The sequence below is a fragment of the Liolophura sinensis genome, chromosome 12 (assembly GCF_032854445.1).
Source record: "Liolophura sinensis isolate JHLJ2023 chromosome 12, CUHK_Ljap_v2, whole genome shotgun sequence".
Classification (NCBI taxonomy): domain Eukaryota; kingdom Metazoa; phylum Mollusca; class Polyplacophora; order Chitonida; family Chitonidae; genus Liolophura; species Liolophura sinensis.
Window position 1 is genome coordinate 10,973,898 of NC_088306.1, and position 16,916 is coordinate 10,990,813.

Genomic DNA, 16,916 nt, shown 5'->3' on the forward strand with positions numbered 1-16,916 from the left:
CGTGGCTATGTGTAAAAAGCAGCGAAATAAGTCCATTTGTTGAGTAGTTCGACGAATTAGTACTGGATACTTGCAGTGTCCTCCGGCAGGTGGCAATATAAGTGTGCCGGCATCAGTTGCCCTGCTACATTTATAACACAGTCTGTCATGATGAGATCCAAATAATGTCAAAAGTTATATTAAACTCCAAACAAACCAGTATCATGACCATGTTAGCTGCACAGTGTTAAAACGGAGAGCTAATGAAAGGTGCTAAATCCAAAAACGTAGAGTTAAAATGAATTATAGCACATAGTAGTTGGCGGTCACAATTTCCACAATGTAACACTGTCTAGCATCATGAGGTCCGGAAGTTGTGTTAAACTCTAAATAAACAATTAAATGAGTTGCTGAACACTTAAGGTGATTAATACTAACGGAACTTCAGGCAATTGAAAATAACAATAGATATTTTCAGGAAATCATACCTGCATTTGCTGAAGGCAGGGCGGCTGTCAAATATGGCGTGTAATATACGAAAAGGCTAGGTGGCATCTTGTCTTTATGCAGGTACATGTCGCCTACTACTGTATATTATACACAGTATACCTTCAAATAAAGCTTTCTCGAACTATTGAAATGTCAGATATGCGAATTCTCAGTTGTTGTTTTTTTTCGGATTGTCTATGCGTTTGAAGTATACTAAGCTTATTGGTGGATTAACACGTTTTTGATACCTTGATATGCTACAAGCATTTAATCTCACTCAACCACACGTTATTTCATCATGTATGGTTGTATATTTACGTCGACTATATCCAAGAATGCACCACTTTTACAAGGGCGGTCAAGCCCATGGAAGGGGTAAACAGAACATTCCTCCCTTAGAAAAGGAAACGCCCAGGCCTGAAGCACCAGACTGAGGTTTGTATCAGAAGTTCAACTGAACAATACAGCCTGTACTACATAACATGTAAGGTTGATCCCAAAGTGACATCTGTTAACACAAGCGATTACACAATGCACTCACGCGCATTTTTACACGCATTCACAGGACAAGATCGGCAGCTTTGCCCGCCCATCACGTGAAGACATATCTGATTTCACAAGTATAATTTACGATAGATTTGATCCATTGATTGAAGATCGAATATCCTAGGTACATCAGGTAAGGCACGCATTATTAAGGCAATATTCTAACCTTCAGTGACGTAGCTCGGTAAAAGCCCTTTACAAACCACGTAAAGCGTGATAACTATACAACTGCACGTCTTTCAGTCGTGAAACCAAAGCAAATTGAATCATAACTGGTTATCTTCAGTCCCTCAGAGATTTACTTAGTATTAAATATTTTTCACGTTCTGTATACTCTTGTGTGGGAAGTGCCCGTTTGAAAGGTTTCATCTGAGCTGGCCCTTTGTAAACCGGGGTGTGCCTGCTTTTGTAAAGCTACACATGTGTGGAGTTTGACTCCAGTAACGCCGCCACTCAGTTTTCGAAGGTTTAACTTATAGCGAAGAAGACTGCCCATCTACATTAACGGTTTAGTGTGCTTTAGTGCACTTCCCATAGAGACAGGTCGTTCGCAAAATCAAAACAGAAATGAACGTTTACTAGCAGTGTCGGCGACGAGTGTCTTAGTGGAATGTCCATAGTTAAAAAAACTAAGATTACGTTTTATCCCGAAACATGTTTGGCTAAAACTGACTGTATATAAAGTGAGAAATATTTTGTCAAGCCATTTACAGCGAAAAACTAAGCAAAGAAGAAAATTTATTGTTGATCAAATAGCCCTTTACTTTTGTTGATTATCCACATGTATCACCTTTTTTCTTTTTTCTACCATCTTATTTCTTCTAAGCCAATGACCAAGCGTGGTGGGATGAATTGAACCATCAGAAGTGGTTCCAGAGTGAATGAATAAATTGAACTGGAGCCCTACCTTGCTTTGAGGAGAAGTCCAGCTGATGGCTAATCCCTCGAGTTAATTTTCACCCAGCTTCCAGACTGTCTGGTTTCGAAACCATTAAAAAGTGGTGTAAAGGGATAACGTGAGTGAATTCTGATTGTATTTATTCGCTTTCTCAACGTAAACTTGTTTATGTTGGTGTACAAGAAAACGTTTCTGCGCATGTCATGCCTAGCAGAGCCACCGGGAGTTATTAGAGCTCCCATATCAGATTTCAATGAAGGGGAGTAAACCGTACAATTTGGGGTGTTACTATAAATATATTTTGAGATTATTCTCGCTGTGACGGAGCCATTGCGATCATCCATCCACGGCAATGAAAGCCATGCTGTCCTGAAAGTAGTTCTGCTCCGGCTCTGCATTAATAGCGATGTGTATCTGCATGGACAGCGATGAATGCTGCTCTCCGATACATAGGTAAAGGTTTGTTGGTCGCATCAGTATGAACGGCATTGCTCAATGGGAAGTTAGAAAGACAGTTTCATATTTACCACTACAGACTGAATCGTGTACCAGTCATTGCTGCTTACATATGTTACCTTCATGAGGAATTAAACACTGTATAAAATATCAATCTGCATTATTGAACTTCCTCAGACGGCCAGTTTGTCCATGAGCATACATTACAATGTAATTTAGGACTACACTGATAAAATATTTGGTATAGCACAAGTCTGAAGTACAGACATGGAATGGGAGAAATCTATCCGTCGTAAGTAACGCGGTTTTGTAAAGTACACGATTTTAAATACATAATGAGATACATTTCTAGGCAACTGTACAATGTCAGTTTTCAGCAATTCAGACCAGGATCTAAAAAGGATGTGTACAGAAACGTGCAGCTAAATATTGCTTTCTAAAAACCGTGGAAATCTACATTTCAGAGAACACTAGCAATGTTCATGTTCAACGTTATTGCATGCGACACATACATATAATTGAAGACGTCCAGCACAAAGAGTAAGACCAGAACAGCGACGACGGTGTCATAGCTGACAAATCGTCATGTGTAACCGGTAAAATACAGCCTCTTATTAGTTTACCTCAGTCAGGGTTTTATTCTAACTGTTCATGTAAATACATAAAGAAAAGTAATTTACACGCCTCTAGCACCATGGCTTAAGCAGAGGTAGGTGAATAAAATATGCGGTGATGTTATTTGCAATTTATTGAACCTCACTGGTTCAGAATTTTAATATTGTAATGTAAAATTAAAACACACAATAGATTGTTGTATTTTACAGATAGACAGACAAGAACACTGCAAATACTTTACAAAGCGCATTGGCTTAGAAAAATTATAAACGAATCTGTACGTCGAAACTGACATTCGTTTACCAGCCGTCAGCCAAAATGGCCATTCCGGATCAAAAATCGCAAGGCCAATTCCCAAACATAACACTAACAACCAAAGAACGAAGAAAGTATCTAAAATTGGACAAGAACATGCGGCGACTAATTAAGTTACTGGTTGTAATTTCAGATTTACTTATTTTCAAGTTTACTACCAAATGACAGATGATTATTTACAGAAAACTACAATGTGGCGCAAAATATCAGATACTTTTCCTGTCACAACGCATCATTTCTTCCCACCGCAAGAAAATATCCTGACGGCAGAGTTCCAAGAACTGTATAACATGTAACATCTTGGGGATTCCAGAAGTATACATGTGGGGCGGATTTGAAGTCAATTCCTTGCAGGTTTGGAGTTCAGGAGCCATCAAACGTTTTAAGACTTAAGACAGAAATTCAAACACACCTACAAAAAATTAAAATGTTTTCCTTCAGCAAGTTTAAAATTTGTACACTGATTCGTTTTCTGCAGAAATATGTACAAAGCAGAATTTCACTTCTTTTCTGCTCTGAGATTGACATTTCAAGAACTTAAAAGTCCTAAGTTGCTTAATAAATACAAGCCCTGGGCTAACAGTGAGTGAGTGAGTGCTTGGGGTTTAACGTCGTACTCAACAATTTTTCAGTCATATGACGACGAAGGAATTATTAGGGTGCATGCACGTGTAATGTGCCTCCTTGTTGCAGGACGGATTTCCACCGCTCTTTTATTTAGTGCTGCATCACTGAGACGACTTACCGAAGGCAAGTAAGCCGTCCCGCCCGAGCCATTATACTGATACGGGTCAACCAGTCGTTGCACTATCCCCTTCATGCTGAACGCCAAGCGAGGAAGTTACAACTTCCTCTTTTAAAGTCTTAGGTGTGACTCGACCAAGGATTGATCCTGGATCTACCGGTCCCGAAGCGGACGCTCTACCAACTGTGCTATCCGGGCCGGTCCCCTGGGCTAACAGTGTTCAGCTCTATGCACCATAAATTGTAGATTTATCGATAGTAGTGTATGCTGCTCTATTTTCATTGAAAACAAATGCCGAGTATTGCCGTGTGTCTGTATAGTGGGAGATGTGTGCAGTTTGTTGTGACGAATTTTCGTGTTCTCGGAGTACCTTAATCTAGGTTATTTAGACGACGATTTCCTGCTCGATTTACAGACAAAACGTGCGAACAAATGGCTTAACAGTTTTTGTCTGCCTGTGTACGGAAAGCGTTTGTGGAAACTTTTCGTATTTTACTGTGAGAAAGTAAAAACACAAGTGAACACCTCGGTCGTCAGTTCCGCGTGCCCCTGATGCAGGCTTGAATTTGTGAAGTAAATGTTAATGCAAATATTATCCAGAACCAAACGAGCCCAACACAGATGTCGCCCCTATCCGAGCCATCTGGATCTTGTGAGATTATTGTCACGGTTTACATTCGTTAAATGCCTAACAAGAAATGCACTGATTATAACTGTAATTAGACGAAAACACCTGGTTTTCAGGTAGGAGTGAAAAGTGACATAATATGTACGTGAGTTGTCGCAGTAACTTGAGAAAAACAACATCACGGGTAAAAGCCCGTTCTCACGATGCGCTTTAGAGTACCAACTACCAGTCTAGCAATTGACTTGCAGTGTTGGAAACAATTCGCATGTAACATGATCGCACGCGACTTGTCTCGGATTTCGTGTTTCCTCGTTCAGTTTCGTTTGTAGGGTCTAGCGTTTTTGTTAGCACGTTTGTTCGTGATGAGTTGTTTACTGTAATTTGCATAATGTATAATGTTATAGTATATCTTTATAAAGATCGAAAGAAATTAATTGCTTGATTTCAGTGAGCGAAACACTATTCGGATTTTCCCGGTACAGGAATAGTTGCGGATTGTAATCCACCAAGACGAAGTGTTCGACGAGTTACGGGGAGAAACGGCGTCTAATGTGTCGGATCGACAATGAACCACATTTACCGCATCTTCACAAGCGCATTAAATCTTCCCTCCGCCCACGCTGTTGTGTTCATCGTCTGGCGAGGGAATCGTCCATGTTGTATTACTCCTTTCTCCTTGTCGGAATACATGTCACTCGGACACAGATAAATGTCTGAGTGCATGCAACTAGAAGTGTTAATATTAGCATCAAGAAAAACGACCAGAAGAAGCAATCTTTCCCCACGCAAAACAAGCCTGAAGAGCCCAGATTGTCACTGTTAATATCGTAAAAATATCCAATTAACAGCTGTATGATTTGCTGTATGGCGGCAACAGCGGCGTAAAACAACGCACTTAAGACTCCAACCTTGGACAGTCCAAAATGGACAGCAAATAGAGACACGTAAATAGACATGCCGGTTCCTTGACCGACGCCAACACATAGGATGATCAGATACACGGAGTAGACGTTGAACCAAACCATGCCTGTTAGCATAGCTGTTGAGAAAGTCAAGTAACCCACGAATAATAAAACGAATCCGCAAAGAAGGCCAAAACGTCATGTGAAAAAAACTGGAACGTAGCAAATCGTTGAGGGTCACTTCTGGATCTTCCTGGGTACAAGAGCCAGGATCTTTAAGCAGCCCATTTCGGTCTTCCTCTTTTCCATTCAGGCACACCTCGTCATCAGCTTGCTGTTTGTTCTCGGTGAGTTTCCAGTAAAGAAGTAAATAACAAACGCTGAAGGCAATGGCACTGACTACGGCCAGAGTGAGAAAAAATCCAGGCAAATTATTAGAGAAGAACAGATCAATGACTCCAGCGGAGACAATCTTTCCAAAACTGGTAGCACCAACCAGTAGTCCAATGATCTTCCCAGTATGTGTTTTTGGATATAACTCAACATTTACACGGAATATGACAATATACGCCATGGAGATAGTCGTCGCTGCAAGAAAGGAATATTTCATTATTCAAACAATACTGCATAAAGACGGGAACAATGCTTGGAATGAAGGTTACCTTCGAAAATAAAAGTTTACAGTTTGCAAACGATTTCAAAACGGTTCAAGTACAAATCAATAGTTGTCCAGGATTTCGGATAGAGGACGTTAAGAAGACAGCTATAATTACAAGCAAGTCGACAATACGGCTCAAAAATATCGCTGCTCTCAAAATGGATCGTTTGACTGCCTCGGTGGTATGATGGGGCTACTACTTCGAAGTCTTGGGACCTGGGATCAAAGTCGGACCAGGTTATAACAAAAAGACTTTTTACTGCTTTCCTGGCGCTCATCTCAGAGAGATTAGGCCCAGTGTCAGTATAAGGTGACTGGGTGGTATCTTCGGCATGATACTTCAGTGACGCCAGTACTTAAGCGGCATGGACTCACCCTGCCATAAGAGGACACAGTATATGTACACACCTAATGACTCCTCTTTGTCATATGACAAATGAAAATTGTTAAGCACGACGTAAAACCTCAAGAATACATCCATACATACATGCATACATACATACATACATATATTCATACCGGTTTCGTCGGTATCAATGTAAAGCGAGATTATCATGCCTGGTGTCTTCGGCATGGTGTTTTAGTTAGGCAGCACTATAAACGTATCGGCATTATAATTGGCCTGCTGCAAGAAGAGACTGTGGTCGCATGAAGAAAATCATGTTGAAAGCAAAGTTCATTTTGACTGACTCTTGTTTTACCGTATATGTAGGCATATGTACATATCACGCCTTGTAACATTTGATAGATCCTGTGTGTTGTTTGAAGAGGTTATTCCATGAAGTGTCTTTACTCTAGGCCTTTTTAAAGTTTCAGAATGAGTATAATTGTCTTGTATAAGTAAATATGATTCTCTGGCGCTCTGCTTCATAACTGTGCCGAATTAAACTTAAATCGGATCTAGGGGTTATCAACAACTGATACAGTACACGTACCATGGTACGCTATTTGGATACTGAATATATTCATTCCCCTAGAACATTCCTGTCGTCTTCCAACATAACTGAAAACTGTTGACTGCTTATCTTTGAATGAACCTGTCTTAACTTCGTATATTATTAGTTATTTAGTGGTTTGTGTCGAACGTTGTTTTGGGAATTCACCCAAAACGTCCATTTTGGTTGAAGCTTGGTATACTAATGTCTGTGTTGACGATTACATACTGAACAATTTTTTACTTGTATGATGGTATTGTGTCACTTTAATACGTGGAGAAATCCGGAATGTTCAGAGTAAAGCATTGACCTATGACACGTTACTGAACAACAAGGGCAAGGGAATTGCAATTTAAACAGGTCTTCATTTACGATCGGACTTCTAATTGGAGACGTCGTCCAGATATGACGCCTAAATATGACCCTTTGTAAATCAAAAAATCAACTAACACATGCGTTATTTCTGAAGGAATACTACTATACTTACATAAGGACAGCTGAGTCAAGTAAATCAGAAGTGGTCTGTAGTGAACGAAAGTGTTATGAATGGTTAAGAGGGAAAATATCAGACTGGACACCGGCATCCCGATCCAGGTGAGGAGAAAGGTGGCCTTATACCCGAGAGTGGCGGTCAGAAGTGTCTCCAGAAAACACAAGCCACTCCCTATGGATCCCATGGATGCTACAATTTCCACTGGAACAAAAATATGTCCATTTATTGATGAATTGTAAAAACTTAACTGGGTCTATAAAGAAGGCGGTCGGTTAGTAACATTTTAAGCATTGTGTATTTTATTATGGGTCATTTACTTAACGAGTTTCAGAGTGCAAGTCAACACAAAATCATATACCAGATTGTTGCCAGTCTTATGAATGTAGGAGACCGTGAACTCTTCCTCGTGCAATGATGTTGTTGAAAGGCAACTGGATACACCGCCACACAAAGGTGGACTGTTGAGAGGACTATTCTCTGTAAAATATATTTAATGTATTCTAGAGTTGCTTACAGTCGTAGTGTTTTGACTTTAAGCAATTCGTTTTGTCCCACGAAGCATACTACAATAGTGGCGACATACTACATGAAACTACGTATACAGATATGCGCATCATGGCCCAGTTGTTCGAAAGTGCATAAGCGAAAACTGGTATTAAGTCAATTTAATAATTAAGATTTTTAGACAAATTCAGACAAATACGACGGTGGTCCGGAGAAGAAAAACCTGGCAGAACCGGGGAAAACCACGACTGTCCGCATGTTGCTGGCAGCCCTTCCCACCTACGGCCAGAGACGTTCGGGATTAAACGGCTTGCAGATTAGCGTGGCGTGTTACGTACATACCTTGAACCTGTGTCAGGTTGAACGTCTCTTTCAAAGGAATGGCATACACGTTAAATGCCATATCTATGCCGTTGATGGCCGATGATAAAATGCTGAATGTCAGGCTAAGAAAGGTCAGCACCTCTGTCCGGGAAGGCATCTTTCACCGTCGTAGGTGCCCTCAATACATTGCGTTCTTCTCACTGAAACGTACGTGATCCTGGCCTATTACGCTCTTTACAGAGTTTGACTCATCTAAACGAGAGGATCGTACGGACTGGTAACCGTGTGTAGATAGTATGCAAGTGTAATGAAAACTTCTTTTTCTTCAAAGTTTCTCTTACTTATCGGGTTTTTAGCCTCCAGCTTTCATAATAACATCATTAACTCAGTGTTATTATAAGTTGTACCGCGTTGTCAAGAACAGTTGTGTTCCACTGTCACTGAACCGAAAAAAAAAACAGAATTCGTCTTTGGATTGAATAAAGATAGAACATTTCAGGACATGTACTTAAATTGTTAGCTAGTTATAGATACTGGGAGCTACAAAGTTTTTACTCTTTTATATTATTCTTTCCATGTGTTGTTCTACGCTCTATTAAATTTCCCACGCCTTTGCTCATCTTGTTAAAAATGTCTTTTAGCACATGAAGATCTTCATACATGACTGGCACTGCACCAAGGTTGAGAGTTTCATTGCCAAATTTTATCTAACGATCCCATGGGGAATAACTGACACGTCATTAATAAATGTGTCAAGCCATTAGTGATTGTGATTTGTAGGGATGAATGCGATGTGTGTGGTGGCAAACATGGTGACAGCCGCAGTTCCCTCTGTGACGTTTATGGTCTGCTCACTGTGACGTCGCACTGATGACGCTACAGTGCAATGTTCATTAATGTTCATTGGATCGAATAAATAGCCAAAATATTTATTTTTTGCCACTCGGCTCATGTACAAAAAAAGGAAATTTTCTTGTCAGCAAATAAAACACTGTGAAATGTCAAGCTATTTATTGTGCACCATATGTTACTATAAAAACAGCTTAATATTTATTAAATATTGATATTTACTATTAAATAAAATGATTTTTTTTTGGTCATATAAATATCTAAACTATTTCTCTTTTGGACCCGATTTACCAACAAACTATACCATCCTTTACAGTGATTTGTTCTAAAACTCACAAAGCAAACATTCTTATAAATCAGTAATCCTTAAAATATGTTTTGAATACTTAACCAGTAGATAAGTGGACTTTACGTCAAGGTTTCTCAGTTACATAGGCATTATTATTATTCACTTCCAGGGATCCCACAGGGTGAAAGCGCAGGAGTTCGTCAACTAGTGCGCCCGTTTTGTTGAAACCTGTATAGGAAAGCAAGTTCTATTGCCATTTTCAAGCTTTATTTACAATAATGTTGTTTTTGTTTTTTTTTTTTGTTGGTGTTCTTTTTGGTGGGGGAGGGGATGGGGGTCTCTGGGGGAGAGGGAAGGGGTTAAGGTGTATTTTTTAAATAATGTTCAGATCAGTTCCAAGTAGTTTTACACTTTCTTCACGCTAAATTTATACCCTATATTATATACTACAATATATGAGGACTACAGCATAGAGAGTAAAAGCAGAGCAGCAACGAAGCGTTTCTAAGCGGCACGTTAAACATCCTGATTTTGGGATCAGAAATACCAGCAAAATCATGTTAAAAGCGAGGTTAAACCTGAAGCAAACAACCATATACTGAAAGCCAGTACTTGTTAATGTCTCTGTACTAGTCTCATCTACAATACTTTCCTTCCCTGTGTTAGACAGCATGCATGCTTTACCGCCTACGTATATCGGTCAAACTATGCAGAACTAACGAACTGTAAATAATAACTTAAATGTGAGCATATGGTACCTTCTGGTGTCATTTCTCCCCACCAGCTTTAGTGTAAAAAGTCAGTGAACCATATGCGTGACGAATTCGTTATTTCACTCTCACACGCGATGGCGCTGTATTCTTTTGCGTGATTCTGGTGATGTCAATTTGAAAGTGGATAAAGTGGATTTTTCAGTAACAAAGTAATCCCTATTAACGAGATTACTTATACCTATACGTGCTCAGAAGATAGCAGGAGAAAAGGACATTTGGAAATATTTTTGCATGGTCGGTATTTGAGACCACAATTTGATATATATCATCTTTGTTAAATAATGCTCTAAATAAGGAGGTGATACACATGTAATAAAGTTATTTGAAAGTAAATTTATTGTTTATATCCAAACATTTATCTTTTATGAAAATTATAGTAATGTTTATGATTATAATAAAATATAAATATTATCAAAATCTAGGTTCAACACATTTGTTACCAGAAAAGACAAAATATTAGTGCAAATATATTTACTAAACATATGCTATACATCCTTATCTATAGCTTTAGTAAACAAAGACAATATGTACCAAGAGGTGGTCCCAAGTACCCACCATACAATTTTTTAAGTGTCTTTCCTCTTTAAAAAAGAATGGGGAAAAAAAACCTTTGAAGACTATATTTATATATAGAATTAACTTTTCGCACTCTTTTATCCGAATTATATGTAGCTTTTTCCACCTTTAAGATATGACACCATATTTAACTTCAAGCCAAGGGTAACGCCAGGTTTACCTTCCAGGCAAGTCTACAGGTTTACCTTTCAGCCAAGTCTAATACCAGGTTTAACTTGAAGCCAAGTCTAATGCCAGGTTTCACATGAAGCCAAGTCTAATGCCACGATTAACTTTAAGCCAAGTCTAATACCAGGTTTAATTTGAAGCCAAGTCTAATACCAAGTTTAAGTTTCAGCCAAGTTAAATACCAGGTTTAACTTTCAGCCAAGTCTAATACCAGGTTTAACTTTAAGCCAAGTCTAATACCAGGTTTAACTTGAAGCCAAGTCTAACACCAGGATTACCTTTAAGCCAAGTCTAATGCCAGGTTAACTTGAAGCCAAGTCTAATACCAGGTTTAACTTGAAGCCAAGTCTTCAGTTTTGTACTTGCCCCCAAATAACTGCTCAACGGTATATAAAACATGAATTAAACTTGCCGCTGTGTCACGTGATCCCTGTACAATTGTATTTGCTGTTGGGTTTTATTAAAGTTTTATTAACACTGGTATTAACGACTACACTTTTGAACAATCGGAGGCGGGTGATTTTTTTTGAAGAACCAGAGTTTGGATCAATAGGAGCTACATGCATCATCACAAAAAAAAATTCATCATAGCTGTGTGGCTATAAGGTTCTAAGGGGATATCAGCCTGATTAAAATAAAACAAATCCATTGTGTTGAGTGACCTCATTAGAAATCGGTTTTCAACTATCAAAAAATATGTCAGTGAATGTCAGAGGCCGGTTTCATGAAGCTTACATAAGTTGTTCTTAGCTAAGTTCACTTTATATCTCTACAACTTACCTTGCCGTGGTATTTAAGGGTTAACTTAGCTAAGTTCACTTTATATCTCTACAACTTACGTTGCCGTGTTAGTTAAGAGTTTACTTAGCTCAATGAGTCTCACAAAACCGGTCCCAGGTAATCCCAGTTGGAAACTTAATCGGATCGAACGTTTGTATGTTTTGTTATGTAAGTTTGTGTGATTAGCTGTGTTTAGACCTTTACTGCCATAAACTGGAAACATTTAGGACTTCAACGGACATTCACATTCCTTGATAACAATAATTTGATGACATTTAATTAAACTTCTTGAGGTTAATTAAATTTATGCCTTTAGGCCTTATTAGTGATACGGTTGAAACACTGCTTCGTTGCAACCATGAGGTGGCGTTCGGTCACCCCGATTTCTCCCACAGATAAGCGGGGATTTAATATTTATTTATTTATTTTTATTTATTTATATTTTTTATTTAAGTTTAAGGCCGTCTTCTGGTGTTTCAAGTAACTAAAGATTATATCAGTGGAAGAAATCGGAAAGCCCGGAGTACCCTCCCCCCCCCCCCCCCACACATCCTTTTCCAAAAACCTGAAAAACCTATTGATTTAAAGCTGCACTCCCCCCCACCCACCTCCGCCGGAAAAAAAAGAAAACGAAAGCCGGGTTTTAACTCGAGCTACTGTTTTCATCCGGCAAGGGCTTTGCTTTGCTATATGAAAAATATACCAGGCGCAAATAAGAACTCCATGGCACGGTCCTAAATCTGGAAACTCCAATAATTACGTCCCTTACAACAGTACTTTTGTCACCAATAGGTGCAACTTCATAATGACAAAGGTTATTCTTCGCTTCGCTGCAGTACACATCCAGTACTGCAACTAGTTCTGCACAGTTACAGGTTCGTCTTAACTCAGTTATCCAGTGACATCTCTTAGTACATATCTTCTCGTGACATGTTAACAATAAATGTATGTAAAGTAATCACGTGACCCCCATGTCCGTCTTGTGCTATTCACAAGCCTATATCGGAGGTGTTTGGCAAAAAAAAAATCCATATTGGACAAATCATACTTCCTGTGTTTACCACAAATAGATCAATTTATTGCCTGTAAAAAGCAGACTCGTACCTGTAAGATCTGTAGTGTTAATTATTCTGACGTTTATTTATTTGTTTAATAGGCGTTTTACACCGTACTCAAGAATATTTCACTTATATACGACGACGGCCAGGATTATGGTGGAAGGACAGCGGGCAAACCCCATAGCAAACTCAGGACCATCCACAGCTTGCTGCTGACAAACCTTTCCACGCATACCCGGAAATGAAGCCGGCCTGAGCTGGACTTGGATTCACAGCGATCGCGTTGGTGAGAGGCTCCTGAGTAATTGTGCACTATAGCTCGCTAACAACTAGAGCACAGAGAGTCAACCAGAGGAGCCACAACAATGTGATAATTGGCAAATGGTCAGACGTAACCGGTGAAATACTGCCTCTTGTCGATTTGTATCATTTAAAGTTTTGTTTTAACTGTTCATGTAAATGCTTCAAACATTAGCAAATTACATCAAAAAAACCTTGCAGTGATATTAATTGCATTTTATTAGACGTCACTGGTCTGGAATTTACTCAACATGCTGTGTTGTCATCTCATTTATCATACAAGAACATTACAGTAATGCCTAGGGACTAGGTCTCTGGGGTTCCTTAGTCCACCAACAGAATGGTAGTTTATGGAGGAACGCCCACTCTGATTTGAACACCGTCTTCAACGAGCCGTCCAATTTGTGATCGTGCGGACAATTTTCCAAATACAGCTATTCCAAATACAGCTAGACCTTTTAGTTTTGTTTATCTACAGGGATCTAGAGGGGGCAATGAACACGGGTATCTCTGTATATAGAAAAGCATATACCTCTTGAGGTCAGTTTAGTCAACATTTTTAATATATATACATTGCATTCGAGCAATGTTTCATGTACGCGTGAACTGCGCTGTTGGTCTATAAAGGTTCGTGCATAGTTTCGTACATAATATAATAAAGACGCATTGCAAAGAGAGAAGAATCATGACGACAGTGAGAATGCTGCCAATTGTTTTTTTTTATTCAATCGTATTTTTTATATATTTTTGTTGTTATTGTTGAGAAAAGGTTAGTCTAACACGAGAGCAGCTAGAAGGAGACAGAGGGATCCTATACAATTCAAGCTGGAAAACGTAGAAAAAAACTGCCATTTTGAGAATAATCGCATGATTTAATGCAGCCTTATGACTGGATGATGTCGACAAAAATCACGATTACCCGAACAGGATTAGTTTTAGCACTTGGTTGTGCCCACAGTATATTAAACAAACCAAATGTTTCCATTTTTTGTCGGCATCAAAAAATTCTGTTTCTGTTAGCCATACATGGAGAAATTCCCCGACGTGCCCAGAAAATGTCTTGTATCCATAAACAAAAACAAGCACAAATTTCATCATAGCAGCGACATTCCGCAAGATGTCGATGTTGCCTTGCACTTCATACTACCCTGATTATGTGAAAAGCCAAAAGTTAAAGGATAGGATGTCAAAATTATGATCCATCGACTTGCTGACAAAGCGACGTATACAGATCGAGAGATGTCGCTAAAAACTATAGCGTAGTATGTTAGCGATTAAAGCATCAAACATTTCTAAATACTTTTCTTGGAAAATGCAAAAGAACGATTTATTTTCTCATTTTGTCAACATGCATAACATTTTCTTTTGGAAACAACCCACAAAAAAAACAGCTGCATTGTAACCGTTGACAAGGTACATGTTTTCTTCAAAAAACCAAACCAAAACAAAAATATCAAAGTACATGGGTCATCGAACAGAATAGACAGACTGTCCCAAAAGTTATGACAGTAATTATCAATTACTGTAAATAGCAAAAAAATTTGTGACTCACACAGGGGGAGTCAGATCCCATTCTGTTTGTCACATATTAACATTTTGTTTTCTTCTTCCTCGTTGGAGTTTTCTATTCCAGAGTTTTCCGTTTTCCTCGGGCAAAAAAAGTTCTCAAATGCAGTTAAGAACCTGAAGTTCAATGCTTATTACCATATTGACTAACATTGTGAAGAATGACCAGAAAAAACCCTTCTTTCCCTCACAATAAAACACCAGTTATTTTGTGGTTGGCAGTTTCGTGGTCGTAAATAAAGCCGATAAATAGCTGTAATAGTAGCTGTGACATGGCCAGACAAAATTAAAACGACGGTGATATGACACTGATATGACGGGGTCCAAAGCGGAAGACAAGCATTGCAATGCTAAGTGTACAGCTTGGTCTAATTGCTAGCCCGACAAAAACTGTTATCAAATACATCGAACTGACGGTAAACCACCCCATGCCAATCCCAACGGCTGCTGCTGGGCTGAAATAGCAAAACTCATAGAATACAAATCCACAGAATTTACAGGAAAACTTGTCCAAGATTAATCCAAAGCTGAATCTTGGGATTAAAATTGACACGAATAACAAAAACACAAGCCCCAGAGGGTTTGCCACCTTTGCCGAATGAGCCATGATGGTGATGTTATTCATACAACTTAGTGCGCATGAGCAGAGCGCCACGCTCGACCAAAACATGAAATGATAATATCTGGAGCGGAGCACCGTTCTTGGCGGAGTGAAATGCTCATCTTGTTCCTTTGGCAGAGAGTCTTCTTTGTCCATTGCTTGATACCCAGTTTTGGAGTCATTCCCTGCCCATTTCAAAATCGACTGTTCTTTGCTGATGGTGATAAATTTATGCAACAGAAGAAAACGTGGCACGAAAAAACACAGTCGAGGCGATGGCTATTGTGAGGGAAAATGCAGACATGTTGTCCCGGAAGAAAAAGTTCATTGATCTAGCGAATGAAATCTTCGCCAGACAATACATGGACCAAACCATAGCAATGATCTTGCCAGTGTGAGAGCGAGGGAACAGCTGGAGGTTGAAACGAATGATTACCAACGATGCCATCCATTTCAGGCATGCTGAAAGAAAGAGATAAATCAAAGAGAGTACAATGGACGTTTTATTTTTTAAATAATATGAAAAAACAAGGAGTACTCTGTGTAAGCCAGGGAGGGCCTTTCTCACAAGGATCGTAAGTCTAAATTGACTGTAATCACAAAGATCACGATCGTAACCCATTATTTACGGTCCCCCCCCCTCCCCCTTGCACTAAGGGATTGTAAGCTGTGATAGTCGCAACGTGCAATTTAAAATTACAATCAGGTCGACCCTGTTGGAACACACTGGCTCCAGATTTAGAGTAAAGTACAACTACTTGCCTAAGGTAGACTTACACGGTTAGATAATAGTCTCGTTAACTGTTGAACCATTATGGTGAAGAACACGTTTGAAAATGAAAGCGAAGAAAACCTTATTAATTAGTACATTTCCAATTTACACAGACCACTTTTATGTACGAGTTGAATTTGGCGTACGATGGTCATTATAACTTTAAAATTACAATCACCATACAAATTTCTTTGTGCAATCAACGTGACTTCAAATCTAAGCTCAGTTGCAGGACTTACTTCCCGATTGTAGTTGATGAGAGTCCAGTTCATGCTGACTTCCTCTCCGGCCATTCGTGGGAAGGTCAGCCAGCAACCTACTGTTGCTTTTACCCCAGGCTCTGCCCGGTTTCCTCCCAAAAAGATGCTGGCTAACGTCGTATAAGTAAAATGTTTAGTACGGCGTCATATAAACAAATAAATCGAACATAACCATGCATGTAACATTTTATAACATTTAACATGTTGTGTCATTTGAGGGCGTTGGAAATGTTGATATTTTAGGCTGTCATTTACGCACGTGGGGTTAAGTTCGGTACTCACAAGAGAAAAGCTTAAAGTGTTGTATGATTTGAACAAGCTGCCATCTGTTAACAAATGTGGCACTTACAAAGTGTGAGTTCAAACCTGCCCTTGGACAGGGAATTTTGTAGACTTTCACCACTTGTGGGGTCTTGGGGACTATAAACACTTGACGA